Below are 15,441 nucleotides of genomic sequence, written 5' to 3' on the forward strand. Positions count from 1 at the left end.
TTTGCATTGTAAATGTGACTATAAAATATCAATGCAACATTAGTGCAAATGTATAGCCAATATTGTGCAATGGCTTATTGCTTATGATTACTTGGGCAGAGCTCGTACGTGTTTCTATGCCCATCGACCTTACGAAATCGAAGATCACCCTGATCTAGTGCATGAAATGTGTCGTTTCATACATTAACAGCATTATGTATCCACATTTAACGCATATTACACAATTATCAACCTCATTGTGAACCCTATAGACGACACTACAACAGGCTTTTAAGAGATCTATCTAACAACGCTTCTTTCGAAAGAGCTATTTTCTAGATGCCTGACTTCCATGGGCGCAATTTGTCACGGGACAATTCCGCTGCGTGTTTGCAAAAAGTGTTGAGAAAAGTACAACCTCACGCAGGCGATCCCTCACCTGTTCGATTCTGGCTAGGGCGAGCGATGCTCGGCACGAAAACGAAAGTTAATTGATATAGCGGTGCACAATTGCTCATTGTCTGGCCAATTTCCGTAGACACCGTAGTTTATTTTTCTTTTTCGATAGCCGGTATGAGTTACAATATTATTTTCAATCACCTTCACCGCCACCAGGCCGGCCGCCCAGGCACTCGCGGTAATCAGTTGTAATTGGCACGTCGTTTTCCAGCGAGAGGACCGAAAAGTGCTCGATTTAATTTACCATGTCCGATTTGGTTTTAGCATCGCATTGGCACTGGTCGCATGGGGATTCGATTCGCGATACGCGCTATTTCTCTACCCTAATGGGTATTGGGGAGGAATTCATGGAAAGGATGATGTCAAAAGCCACCAACCGGATCGACGCGTTTGTTTTAGGTAGATGTCTCGGTTCACTTATAAAAAGATTGCAGTTTCGTGACGATTGTTGTTTCACAGGCCAACTTGCATCATTGTTGTCACGTGACATAATGCTTAAATTTGTTTAGGTAGTCAGGTCAAAGATTTGGCTGCTTATGTTTTCGGTTCGTTGAACGGATTTTGCATTCGGAAAGTTTAGGACTGGTGTGAATTCGGATCGGCTAAGTAGTTTTTATACATGACAATGTGGATGAGAATACTCAGAGAGATTCCAGCGGATAATGAGAATTGTATTCCCATCCTAATCAGAATTTTGAAACTATTCAGAAAGAAACCTGAGAGGGTTTATATTAAGAGCCTAAACGGGATTCACCAGAGCTCCACAAACCGACTTTAGTGTGACTAAACTTAAACTGACATTCTATATGGACGAATTTAGCGCCAACTCGAACAAATGTTGGCAACACCCTCTCAGATTTCACTGAAACTTTCTGTACATGAGAACTTTATCCCAAAAAGACACTTTGCATACTTTGTTTTCCAAAACTGAACTAGACTATCTTTTGAAAAGGGTCAAACAATTTTTTTTTACAAATGTCTAGAAATTACTCCTACTAGAGATGGTCGGGTTTCATTTTTTTCGAACCCGAACCCGACCCGAACCCGAGAGCTTGAAAATTGAAAAACCCGAGCCCGACCCGAGCCCGAAATTGTAAAATTTGAAAAACCCGAACCCGACCCGAGCCCGAAAATTTTAAAATTGGAAAACCCGGACCCGACCCGTACCCGAGAATGAAAATTTTGTAAAACCCGAACCCGACCCGACCCCGAGAATTTTAAAATTTGAAGCCCGAGCCCGACCCGAACCCTAAAATTTAAGAAACCCGATCCGAACCCAACTTGTTAATACAGAGAATCATCCAAAAGTCTCGAAGATTTTTAACTTTAGGCTTTTGAGCAGGACCCTATGCTCATCTAAGAATAGTAGAATCACTCGAATCTGAAGTAACACCATACGCGTTGAGTCATATTTGCCTATGGCAAAACGAATCACTGGCGAGTGGAATCCACATTTATATTCACTATTATTGAAGTTTGAATTTGTAGTGTTCCGAGAAACTTATAAATCGTCGATATCTTAACCGGAAATAATGATAAATCGGCGGCCAACTCATAGGGAAACAAACAGTGATAGTTTCAACCTTGCCCGTTGTACTTAACCAAAATTTTCAATTTTTTTTAACCATTCTTGCAAGGCAGTTTTATATAATTTATTACATGTATTAAATTATGTATTAAATTATGCTATGGCAATTCGTATACGACAGTTTACATGACGTCACGCACGTTACTAGTTGGTAAGGTCAAACATGTGTCGAAGAGTGTCATAGAAGATTCTCTGACGCGTTCTTTATGTCACATTAGTGTTAGGACGATTTATGATGGGGTATCTAATTTATTTTACGCTTCAGACTATATGGTAAGCGCGCCAGTACAGATGCTTTGACATCTCCAATGGAGCTCTCGGAACGACTCCGAACTTCCGTCAATGGCCTCAACAGAGCACACAAGATTTTTGCGATCAATTCATTAAGAGCGTGGAAATTCATGTATTTTCATAAAGACATCCGGACCATGCAACGGTCCAGTCCGGGAACAATCTGACAGAAAGTGCTTGTTTCATATATGTACTAGAGATGGTCGGGTTTAAATTTTTTCGAACCCGAACCCGACTCGAACCCGATCGCATGAAAATTTAAAAACCCGTACCCGACCCGAGCCCGAAATTATAAAATTTGTAAAACCCGAACCCGACCCGATCCGAGAATTTTAAAATTTGAAAACCCGACCCGAACTCGAAAATTTAAAATTTGAGAAGCCCAATCCGAATCAAACTTGCTAATACGGAGAATCAACCAAAGATCTCGAAGATTTTTAATTCTAGGCACCCGACCTGGACCCTTGACTCATCTAAGAATAGCAGAATCACTCGAATCTAAAGTAGCACCATACGCATTGAGCTATATCTGCATATGGAAAAACAAATCACTGCCGAGTAGAATCCGCATTTATATTTACTATTATTGAACGTCAAATTTGTAACGTGCTGACAAACTTGATAAATCGTTGATATCTTAACCGGAAATTAAGTTAAATCGGCGGCCAACTCATGGGGAAACAGAAAGCTTAATGATCACAGTTTCCAACAACCTTGCCCGTCGCAATTAACCAAAATTTCTGATTTTTTATCAGAAACCCACGGCTTACATATACTAGGCTAGCTCGTTAGAGTGTAAACATTTGGCGAGAGCGCGTTATAGAAATCGTCGGCGAAAACAATTACATCAAATTCATATATTGTTTGCTGCTAACGAATGATGGGCACCTGGTAAATCACAAGGAAGCTATGCGGATGTCCAAAAACCTTTGCTGTGATCAGAAAATTACGGTTGGATATGTTTTCTATAGCATGCATCCAATTTCCCGATTTACGCTAATAATCACATAGATGCACTGATCATCCACTGTGTCTAGTGTAATTATGGCGTAATTTACGTCAAAAATCCATTGCATACTATTTTTCCACCGTAAGAGCTCAAATATTGTCAATTAACAACTTTCGAGAAATCCGTTTGTTTATCTCAACGATTTTTCTGACGACACCGAAAACTGTCAATTCACGGAATAGCAAACCTCTTTTCTGTGAGCCGTGTCAGAAACCATTCCTGCAAGGCAGTTTCGTATAATTTATTACATGTATTAAATTAAGCTATGACAATTGGCAATTCGTATTCGACAGTTTACATGACGTCACCCACGTTACTGGTTGGAACGGTCAAACCTGTATCGAAGGGTATCAATCATTTTCTGACGTGTTCTTGACGTCCCATCATCAGCGTTAGGACGATCTATGATTGGGTATCTAAGTTATTTTATGCTTCAAATTATACGGTATGCGCGCCAATAGAGATGCTTTGACATCTCCAATGGAGCTCTCGGAACAACTCCAAACTTTTAAAAATCCGTTAATGGCTTCAACAGAACACACAAAATTTTTGCGATCATTTCGTTGAATTCGTGGAAATAAATGTATTTTCATGAAGGAATCCGGATCATGCAACAGCTCAGCCCGGGAACAATCTGACAGAAAGTGCTTGTATCATATATGACCACTGATTTGATAATGGTGCTATTATCCCATCACCATATGAGTATCATGAACAACGAAACCTGGCGGAAGTGAAGCTAGGTTTAGGTCTGATGGAACAAAGACAGTCTCTAGAAAATAAATTTGGCCTAAACTATCTGCTTTTAAAAAAATAATGTGCCCTTTTTAAATTTGAGCCGCCATAATGACACCAAAGTACCACCAAATTTATGAGTCCAAATCCTTATTTTTCCGTTACAGTTTATTTTAATTGCAAGAAATCTTTATCATAAACCAATTTGATTATTAAACTTCCGTGAAGGCAGGTACAACCTATTTGTTTCATTTCACCAATTTAACAGCGCTTGCTTGAAGTTTGTTTGGGGTACAAATGTACCCCACAAAACCGTTAGTGTTTTGTCATGTGTACATAATTAAAAAAAAATTATACATTTTTTTAAAAGCAAAATATCGATACATAGTAAGCGAGAAACTTGTGTAAAATTGTATAAGTCCCAACTCTGCTGAATAATAGTATCTGTTATTTGGTATAACAAAGCACTATAGCAAAGTAACTAGAAAATGCGTTTGGATCGGTATTGTAATTTTTGCTTTTGCGTATGAAAGAGTCAAAACACATTCGTGAATATGATTTGTATATACTATGAAAGACGCATCATTCGATTCGTTATCTTCTGCAGCCCAGGCTCTGGAACATACTTACTTTATATACACGTACAATGCACCGGCTCTACCTATTCCTTCGACGCCTTCCTGTTTCATCTCTGTTACTGCATATTGCTGTATTTTTAACGTGTGTGTTGGCGTGTGGTTTTCAAAAAAGCATCTGAATAAATATACTTTTTGACCGGTTTTTAAAAAAATTGTTCAAAAGGAAATTTAATAAGCTCTACAACGTCGTATAAATGGTCAAAATCGATTTGAAACTACCGGAGTTATAGCAATATGAAGAAACAAGGAAATTTTGACGTATTTTAAAGATTTGTTCTATACAAAATGAAATATTACATACTTAAATAGTCAAAACACGAATATTTTTAAACAGGTTACTTTACAAATGATTTTAGAATAAAACTATGCAATCTAATTATAAGTTTAATAAAAATTAGACATACTAGAGCGATTTTAGTTCTGGGGTACCCCACAAAACCATTTACGTAGAGAAAAAGTCGCCGCGGCCTAAGTATCGATTTTAAAGTACCTGTCGAAATTTATATTCCATTATAGAAAGTTGAACCGATATTTTCCGATAAATTCCTGTTGACTTGGTTTATTACTAATTACCATGAAAAATAATACGCAAAGAGATTTTAGATGTGAAACACGTATTGTTGAATGATCTTTCAAGAATGTTCGTTTAAAAAATTCAATAATTCAGGCAGTTTGCGAATCTGAAGAGACGGAATTTTATGCAAGAATGAAAAATACAATATTTGAGCACCAGAAAATACGACGAATTCTAGCGATTCAGATGTGCTAACATTTGGTACGGTTATATGTGTCATCCATTCGTATTACGAAGTATAATTCACTACTACCAAAAAGACTGCGTTTTGTGTATAGACGCTAACAGTGTCATGAATTGGATGGGTTGTTTTGTTCAAAACCCGAACCCGACCCGACCCCGATAATTTCTAATTTGAAAAACCCGAACCCGACCCGAGCCCGAAAGTCCAAGACCCGAACCCGAGAATTTCAAATTTGAAAACCCGGAACCCGACCCGAACCCGAGAAGCTTAAATTTACAGAACCCGAACCCGACCCGAAACCCGTCGGGTTCGGGTCGGGTCCGGGTTTCGGGTCCAAAAACCCGAACCCGACCATCTCTAATTTGTACCACTGATTTGATATACCATCATCATATGGGCGACCGAAATTAAAAGTCGCAAGGATATAACATGCTTCGCAAACTCCGTTTCAAACATATTAGAATACAAAAATCGGAAATAAACTTCAAGCATATGAGCGATCGAAAATAAACGTCACAAGGATAAAACATGCTTCACAAAACCCGTTTCGAACATATTAGAATATAAAAATCGGAAATATACTTCAAGCATAAAAATCGGATAGAAATCTTTCAGTATAAGAATCACATAAAAAGTTTTCAACTCGGCAAGGATGAACCTCCAGTATAAAAATCGGTTAAAAATAAATAAATCGCTCGTAGGAGCATCCATATATCTTGATGTTCAACATTAAAAGTCGGCTAACAAAAACTACTCTGTAAGAATTGGATATATTTTTCCCGGTTTTTGTACTGAAGTTCTTTTTTATCCGATTCTTACAAAGGAAAGTCCCAGTCCGATTTTTATACTTGAAGTTCATATCCGGTTTTTATATTCTAATATATTTGAAACGGGTTTTTCGAAGCATGTTCAGTCCTTGCGACTTTTACTTTTAGTCGCTCATATGAGTGTCCTGAATAACGAAGCCTGGCGGAAGTTTTTTTTCTAAATGGAATCCACTAGGTTTTCTGTTTAGGCCTGATAAACTATCTGCTTTTAAAAAATAAATGGCGATGCAATTTGAGCCGCTATAATACCACCAAAGTACCACCAAATGTGTGAGTATGGGAATTGTCAAATCGTCCTTGGGCTGCAACGGCCTTTGTAATCAATGGTTGAAAAGCATTTCGTGGATCGCAACTATGCCAAGAATATACAAATCGTGGTGCATTGAAATTTAATTATCATTTTAATTCATGTTTCTATTAATAATAATTCAATATGTAGCAAAAAGTACTAATATTCAGTACACTCGCGACACTTACTTTCCGATTTCTCGCGACAGTCAAAACGACCAATCAGGAGCGGATCAATAGATAGTTTTTTATTGTCTCTACTTCCCGTAGATTTCTACTCGGTTTGCTGTAGATACGATTAGCTGTACGCTTTAGCCGAGTTTTACGTGTATACTCCAACAGTGGCCTATCGGTATTAAAGTATCTGTCGAAATTTATATTCCATAATAGAGAGTTGATCCAATATTTTCGGATAAATTCCTGTTGCTTTGATTTATTACTAATTGTCATGAAAAATAAATCGCAAAGAGATTTTAGATTTGAAACACGTATTGTTAAGCGTAATATACGTTTAAAAAATAAAATTCAGGCAGTTTGCGAATCTGAAGAGCGGGAATTTTATACAATAATGAAAAATACAATAATTGAGAACCATAAAATACGACGAAATCTAGCAATTCAAAGGCGCTAATATTTAGAATGGTTATATGTGTCATCCATTCGTATCAAGAAGCATAATTGACTACTAGACTGGGTTTTGTGAACAGATGCAAACAGCGTCAACAAATGGTTGCTTTGTTTTGTTCAAAACCCGAACCCGACCCGACCCCGATAATTTCTAATTTGAAAAACCCGAACCCGACCCGAGCCCGAAAGTTCAAAATTCCAAAAACCCGGACCCGACCCGAACCCGAGAATTTCATATTTGAAAACCCGGAACCCGACCCGAACCCGAAAAGTTTAAATTTATAGAACCCGAACCCGACCCGAAACCCGTCGGGTTCGGGTCGGGTCCGGGTTTCGGGTCCAAAAACCCGAACCCGACCATCTCCAACTCCTACTACAAAAAAAATGTAGTAGGAGTAAATTTCACAAAATTAGTGAAATTTTTCGAAAAAAAATTCTTTACTTTCCTACACTGAAACAAATCGATTTTAAAAATTTAAAGTAGATTTACAAAAAAACCCATCTTTGATTTGGATGTTCCCTAAGTCACCGGGCCATCCAGCTTCGTATAGGCCAATGTCGCAGCGCTGCACAGAAGAATGAGCCAGATTCTGAAGAGCTACTTCCAAAGTAGAGTACTGCTGTACGAAACGAACAAAGGACAGAAGGCAATGCGAGTCGTAGCGGGCGTTTCTCAGGACTCCATTCTCTGTCCAACTCTTTGGAATGGGATGTACGGTAGGGTCTTAATACTGCGGCTGATGAGTGAGACACTTGAAGAAACGGAGGAGTCGGTGACGGAGACAATAGATGTGATCGAGAGCTGGATGAACGGGGTCAAGCTGAAATAGCGTACCACAGGACGGATGTGTTGTTGGTCAGTAACTGCAAAGCGATTCAGCGGATACAGATCACCGTCGAAGGGCATGCCATTGCATTGAAGCGTGCACTGAAGCAAATGGGAGTGATAATCGACGACTGGTTGAGCTTTAACAACCATGTTGATTACACCTGCAAAATGTTGGTCCGTTATCTAGTGTTTCGTCATCGATACCGCGATATGAAGCTCCTGCCTGGGGTGCGGCGTTGAAAACCAAGCGGAGCCGCGAAAAGCTGAACAGGACGTTCCGGCTGGTGGTCGTACGAATTGCGATTGCGTACCGGATACAGTACGCGTTATCGCCAAGATGATCCCCATCTGCATCACCCTGGCGGAGGATAGCAAGTGCTACAATCAATGAAACGCAAGAAATCTGAGGAAGATGATGAGAATCAATTCGATGATGACGTGGCAGCTGGAATGGAACAAAGAGGAGAACGGAAAGTGAACCTACCAGCTCATCCACACCTGTAGACATGGGTCAATAGAAAGCACGGAGAGATTAGCTTCCACCTGAAACAGCTCCTACCGTGCCACGGCTGCTTCAGGAAGTATCTTCATGGGTTCGGTTACGCAACGTCACCATTGTTCCCGGAGTGAACGGAGAGAACGTCGACGAGGCACCGGAGCATGTGGTCTTCGAATGCCCGAGGTTTGAAGCGATGTGCAGGGAGCTACTTAAAACAGGAGTACCGGACATCAACCCGCATAATGAAGCCTACAGAATGGCAAGCGACGTAAAGACGTGGAATGCAGTAAACAGAGTTATGATGTAGATCATGACCGTCTTACAGCGGGAACGGCGTGATGAACATCGAGCAATGGTTTCGGGAGAGCAATCACCGCCAGGGAACTCTCCGCAGGAATAAGCTAGATCCACCGCCGAAGCCTAGTCAGGTAGATTGCAACAGAGCACCGAGTATGGATCGTCGAAACGCCAGCGAACCGGATGCCGCGCTCCATTCGGAATCGCTAGACCGACCACGGCACCCCACCGGTTATTCCGATAGAAATATAGCGAAAATCAAAGAAGAATCGGTATTGGGAGAACTTCTTTCGCCAGGGAACTCTCCGTCAGCGTAAGCTAGATTCACCGCTGGGGACTAGACTGAGTAGACCGCGAACAAGTCGAGGAGCTGAATGGCTCAACAAGGAAGTAGTGCCAAATGGCACAAGAAGAGAACTAAAGGGCTTAAAGGAGCTGCGGCGCTAAATGGCACGGGTCACGGAACCAAAAAGCTCAAGAAGTTGTGCTACTGAAACCAATGAAGAATCGGTATCGGGAGAACTTCTTTCGCCGGGGAACTCTCCGTCAGCGTACAGTCAGATTCACCGCCGGGAACTAGACTGCGTAGAGCGCGACGAGTCACCACTAGTCGCGCAGGGGCTCCAGCAAAGCGGACGCCCTACTCTACCGGAATCGCCGGACTAACTTCGACATCTGACTGGTTGGTTCGCTTTTGAACTTCTCTCGCCGGGGAACTCTTCGTCGAAATAGGCTAGATCCATCGTCGGAAACTAGACTGAGTAGTTCGCAAACAAGTCGGAAGCTCAACGAGGAAGTGGTACTAAAAGGCACAAGGGAACTGAAGGGATCAGTAAATTAGACAGTCTGAAGTTTGTCGACCAGATTGTCCTCGTAGGGGAAGAGCACTAATTCTAGACCCACAGCCAGCTTTCCTACTACCATACAGAAATTGCCACGTTGTGTGGATGGTCGAGAACTGGTAGTGTGTCGAGGATGGGTACTGCAACCCTACCGAATGAACTAATTGGATAGGTGTATGTGTGTGCTGTGCACAAAAAAAATCTCTTCCCGGAGTAATTCCGTAAGGTAATGCCGGTGAGGAATCAGGTTCCGTGCAAGATTAGGGGAACTGGGGGTAAGCCCGACACCCCACGTCTTTTCCCAGATATCAAATTTTAAAACATACAATAATGACAGGATAGTATTAGTACGATTATTTTAGGCATTTCGCTACACATCGATGCCATATGGGTTCATTAAACGTCAACAAAATAAACAAAACAAGCGAAAGCAAAGTGGATGCGCTTTTGGATGTTATTTTTAGTTGATACATTTTAAATTTTTAATAACACCAAAGCTTTAAAAATGACCAGTTTTTGTATCACGCATTCTATTCTACTCTCCATATCGTTATTTGAAGATTATTGAAGATAAGTTTGAGTATTTCAATATTGTTAATTGAGTATTTAACAAAAATGTGCGCTGTTGGGGTAAGACCGACAGTTTTTGGGTGGGGTAAGACCGACACGGTGTTTAGATGACTGGGTTCGCTTTTAATTCGTTACAAAAGACTCGGTATATTTGTTGTGTTCAATTATACTATAATTACGTCATGTTAATAATTGAAATACACGGAAACTATGTTTTTTGCATTTTTTATCAGTATTGTCTCAAGCTGACCTAAAAATTAAGAATTAAATTGAACGTTATATTACAATAAGAAACGAAAAGTATAATCTAATATGAGATTTTGAAATGATATTGATGAAAAATTTTCATTGACCATCGGCTTGTTGATCAACAGTGTTCCGAAAAATCACAACACGAACCGGATAGCTTACTACGAAGCGTGCGTCACTTTTAAGTGAATGAGTCCTAGTAACAGCGTATATAATCTGCTTGCAGAACAGCTCTTCCTCGTTAGAATGACTATACAAGTGGCAATAAAGCTCGAAAGAATTACTTGAGAAAACCCGTACCATAATATAAACCATGCGTTAAACATTATTTATTCATAACACCACGCATTCGAATGTTCTTCCTCTTGCTACGCAATGAAACTACCGAAAGCATGCGTTTGCATCACACATACTCATATACACATAATTGCACTTTATCACACATACACAATACACTTTTTAATAGAAAAAAATTGATTCAAAAGGGGGTTGCCCCTTTGGGGTGTCGGTTTTACCCGCAGCGTTTTTAAAATGTCATTTTTCTCCATTTTTTGGCAACCAATAACTTTTAATGAATTCAATTTTTTGAAACGCTGAAAAAATTATATTTTTTTAAGAACCACCTAAACAAGGATTATGCACAGAATATACAATTTTAGGAGCTTTGTGGAATTTTGGAAAAATTATTGCGCTTAAGGTGTCGGACTTGCCCCGCGTTCCCCTAGTTGTATTAGCGGGTCGGGTAACTACCCATACCTGTTCCCTGAGTTGTTGGTTTTTGTACATTTTTCCCTGGTCAGATTGTTTTTGAACATTTGTTCATGTATATATATATATAAAAAATATTCATATCTTACTAAGCCACTGTCCGGAGACTTCATTTTTGACAAAAAATCATACGGGGGCTATCGTGCCTTAATCAGACATAACTTTTGTTTATCACTGACTAATAAATCTAAAGAAAAATGATATGTGTGATACTCCAAACATAAACAAATTAATTGAAAAATGCTATAATGAAAATGGTCAGTTTCAAGTCCCTCCGAGTCATCAACCTGGTTGGACCTTGACACTGGTCAGTCTAGTCAGCGAAGCAGTAAGACGAAAAACCCGATTATGATTTCCCACATTATAAGTGTTTAATTAAGTAACCAAACAGCCATTGCATTGTTTGGAGTTTTTCTTCCGGCTTGTTAGGAATTTCCCACAACCATGAAATAGTGCTAACTCAAAACAACAGAGAAACCGTCACCCGGTTGATCACTGAAGAATAATTGGGAATATAGTTCCATGTAGTTAGAATTGAAGCGAAAAGTTTTGAATTTTTTTTATAGTAATGTTATTGTTATTGTTTGTTATTGTGTTCGATCATGCTTTGAAGTACAAACATTGCAATATTCCGAATACGGTTTCGAGGAGCGATTTGGCATATAAATCTAAAGTAGAGATTAGTTTGTTTTTTGTTTACCTATGTAACTTTTGGTCATTTTTTCAGAAATCGTTATTAACTAACTGCGTGCAATAATTTAAAATAATAGTGGAGTAGAAGTTTTGATCATTACCCCATAATTTTCTGTTGTGAGGTCACATTCAGAACCGCCAACACGGTAACGATGCAATCATCAGTGTTGAGTTTCAAGACCACCAGAGCTTACACAGTGTACCAGAGTAGTTCCGTTTTAATTATTTTTGTTTCACACCGGACATGCGGAAGCTATTGTAGATGGTGCATACCTGAGATGTAAATGACGGCTGAGATCTGTTTTTGATTCATTCGGCTGAGATCGCTACGTATATGACACGTATTTCCAAGACCTTCATGACCGCTCTATTACGGTCTCTCCGAGCGGTCGCTTTGATCGATTATTGCGAATGTTGGCTCATGTTACACACCCGTCTGGTAGATGAATTTGATATTCATGTATGTATTTGTTTTTGGCATAAAGCTATTCCACGTGTTGCAGCTATAATTTAAAAGATTATGACAATTGGTTATGCAGACATTAATACTAATTAATAATAATCATTAATAATAATCAAAGGTCCACTGTCAGTGCATATACCAAACAATTCATTCGAACAAACCAAAGGTAAACCAAGGAAAGCTGGCAAATGTACGAATGTTACGATAATTTTGAAAAAAATGGTTTTTACAAACCAATGTTTGGAATGGACAATTAGACTGTGATTAAAAATGACCATTGCGTGGCCTAACGGGGCCATGTATCTGACGAATGTGAATAATATAAAGTACTCGCGTTCGGGCATTGCATTTAACATTCATATGAGTAAAGAAGTCGGCAAAATTTATAACTCAGGAAATGAACTCACAATTTCACACTAAAAGTAGTTATGACTCACGCGAGTTCTCCGAATAAATATCTACGACTCTGCCGGAGAGTGAACTAATGGGGATCCTTACGCGCAATACAAGTACCATTACAACTCAGTATACTAACGCCTTGTGTGAGGGTACCTATTGAGTTTATGATATGAATGTAGCACAGTTTATTTCTTTTTTATTGAAGTACCAAGAATAAACATTACTGCGGTCTAGCCACAAAAAATAACCTCTGAAAGGTAGTTGCAGTGGTAAATGTTCCCCTAACAGGAACATATGTACAATAAAAGTAGAAATTTAAATCTCGCACATCAAAAAAAATCAGGTAACTTTACGTCTTGCCAGATGCACATAAAAGGAGCGTCCCAATTCACATAAATTTACATTTTATTACATGTAAAAATGTGAGATGTTCAGCTTTTTCTAGGTCATTCAGTCTGAGTTTTACATCAAAAGAGTCACAATATTCAATTTTACATATCATAGCATGTAAAATCTTATTATCGGACAGAAAAATACATCGCTGCGCTGTTTACGTCAAATGTAATTTTCATTTTTTCTAAGAGTGCACTTTCCTCAAAATTTAGAACTAATGTGTGGCCCTAGAAGATGTAAACATTACACTAAAGATTGCCTTTCTTAAAGCACTTACTGTTCGATTACATATTATGTGTGATAGGGCAGAGATCCCTTAAAAGTCGGTATTTCCGCGCAGTCATAGATTTAAATGATATTAAATAATTCAACAATTCACTCCACCAGCAGTTAACCTTGTTAATAAGGACATGCTAATATAAATGCAAAACAAATCAAGTTCAAACAAAGCTGATTGATTGGCAGACGATTCCAATGTCAATGCTGATAGTTGTAGCATGAATTCCATTTAAATTAAACCGGTCCGTCTTCCGACCGTAAAAGAATTACCGAAAGTGACGAGAGATTTAATTCACAACATAACTCGAGATATAACGTGAAATATAGCGATCTATCTTTTTTTTGTAACTATGCCATCTCGAAAAAAAATCCAACAATGCTAGATAGCCCTAAACGGAAGTAGGTAGATAAAAGATTGTTTGAACTCGGACGAAAATAAAAACATCAGCAATGGCGCTAACTCAAATGATTGCAACGATAATTTTATGCAAGCGAAACTGGTCATTAAAAAAATGTGAACCAGTTTATCTGAACAATCGACTTCGGAACTACCTATAAGCCGAAGGTCCAAAAGCAAGACGATCGGCATGATGATGCAATGCCAACATGTTTTCTATATGGAAATGGACTGTACCACAAACGCAAGGTTTAATAAAACTGTCAAATTTCGGCAATGAAAGCCGCCAATGTTGTAACCAAATGCAATAAATGACGCGAGGCAGGGAAAACAAACGTATTATGAAAGTAGTTAGAAGAAATATGTAGATCCATTGTTGTTGACAATAATTACAGTTTTATTTTAACTGCTCTTTTTGAACTGCCTTTGAGCTGTGTTACAATTGAATGCAGTCGTAAGACGTCCAGAGGTTAAATCTAGAATAAGGAAGCGGATCTACGCCTCATTGCGTGAATGTTCCGATAAAGTATTGTTAACGAAATTTTAATCTTGGAAAGTTCATGGATTTCACTGAAAATATGCCAAATTTTCGGTCAAATTTGTTGTTATGAAATATTATCGGAACCTTACATAGGGCGACCATATAAGATGAATAAAATTCTTGAACAGTCGCAACATGCCATGCATATAGCACGTGGACAATTTAGGGGTGAGGAGGGGTCACGATCAAGCTCACGTTTGTCCATGGGAAGGGAGGTGGGGCCCAGCCAAAAAAGGCAAGTTACTGGCTAACGGGGGGCTTTTTGCCAACTCGGATGCGCTAATTACCCTTCAATTTGCCAACAAATTGCTGGCAATTGCAATGCAACATTTGGGCGATTTGCCACCGTCATTTTTTGCCGCCCTACCCGCCATTAAATCGCCCCCAAATCGCCCAGGGAACGCGCTATTTAATCGCCCTTAATTGTCTAATATGAAAATTACAAATAATATTTATTTTCGGATTCTTTTTTTTTATTTCGATTATAGAGGTTATAACCTTAAGGTCATTCGCCTCTTCTGGTTAGAAAAATCTCTTAGGAAAAATTTCTAACCCTATGTACGGGGTCGGGACTCGAACCCAGGTGCGCTGCATACAAGGAAATCGATTGACCAATACGCTACGCCCACCTCCTTTATTTTCGGATTCATTATCTACTCACATAAACTTATCAGTATACTATGTAATCACCACCAAGCTATAGGAAGAATCAATGGTTAAATTAGTCTTGCACACCAAAAATTACCACAATTTGACACGATTCTACAATTTCCCACAATCGTTGGCTGAATGAGGTGCACTAGACAAACAAAATACAAGCGAGAACACGCCAATTATTAAAAAAAAAAAAACAATTTTAAACTTACGTCTTACATGAACCGCCATGTTTGAAAAACGCAAAAAACAACCAAGTCCATTTCAGCCGCCAGAAAATTTGTCTAAATATTGAAATTGCCTTTAAATCGCATTCGCAAATTGCATTTGTTCCTAGGGGCAATAAGCACAGGCGAGTTGAGTCAAACG

At 39.1% G+C, this 15,441-nt stretch overlaps 1 protein-coding gene across 2 annotated transcripts in view; it reads right to left on the minus strand.

The window, feature by feature from the left end:
• The window catches only part of LOC131684624 (uncharacterized), a 127,237-nt gene that overhangs the window by 24,769 nt on the left and 87,027 nt on the right, over nucleotides 1-15,441 (minus strand). The window contains exon 1 of one of the 2 annotated variants that reach the window (XM_058967647.1): nucleotides 12,220-12,279. The exons of the other annotated variant lie outside the window; for it this stretch is intronic. The gene's annotated coding sequence lies outside the window, so the exon portion shown is untranslated. Of the gene's footprint in view, nucleotides 1-12,219; nucleotides 12,280-15,441 lie in introns of those variants that run through there. 2 annotated transcript variants of the gene reach the window in all.

This window comes from Topomyia yanbarensis, chromosome 2 (genome assembly GCF_030247195.1).
Source record: "Topomyia yanbarensis strain Yona2022 chromosome 2, ASM3024719v1, whole genome shotgun sequence".
Classification (NCBI taxonomy): Eukaryota; Metazoa; Arthropoda; class Insecta; order Diptera; family Culicidae; genus Topomyia; species Topomyia yanbarensis.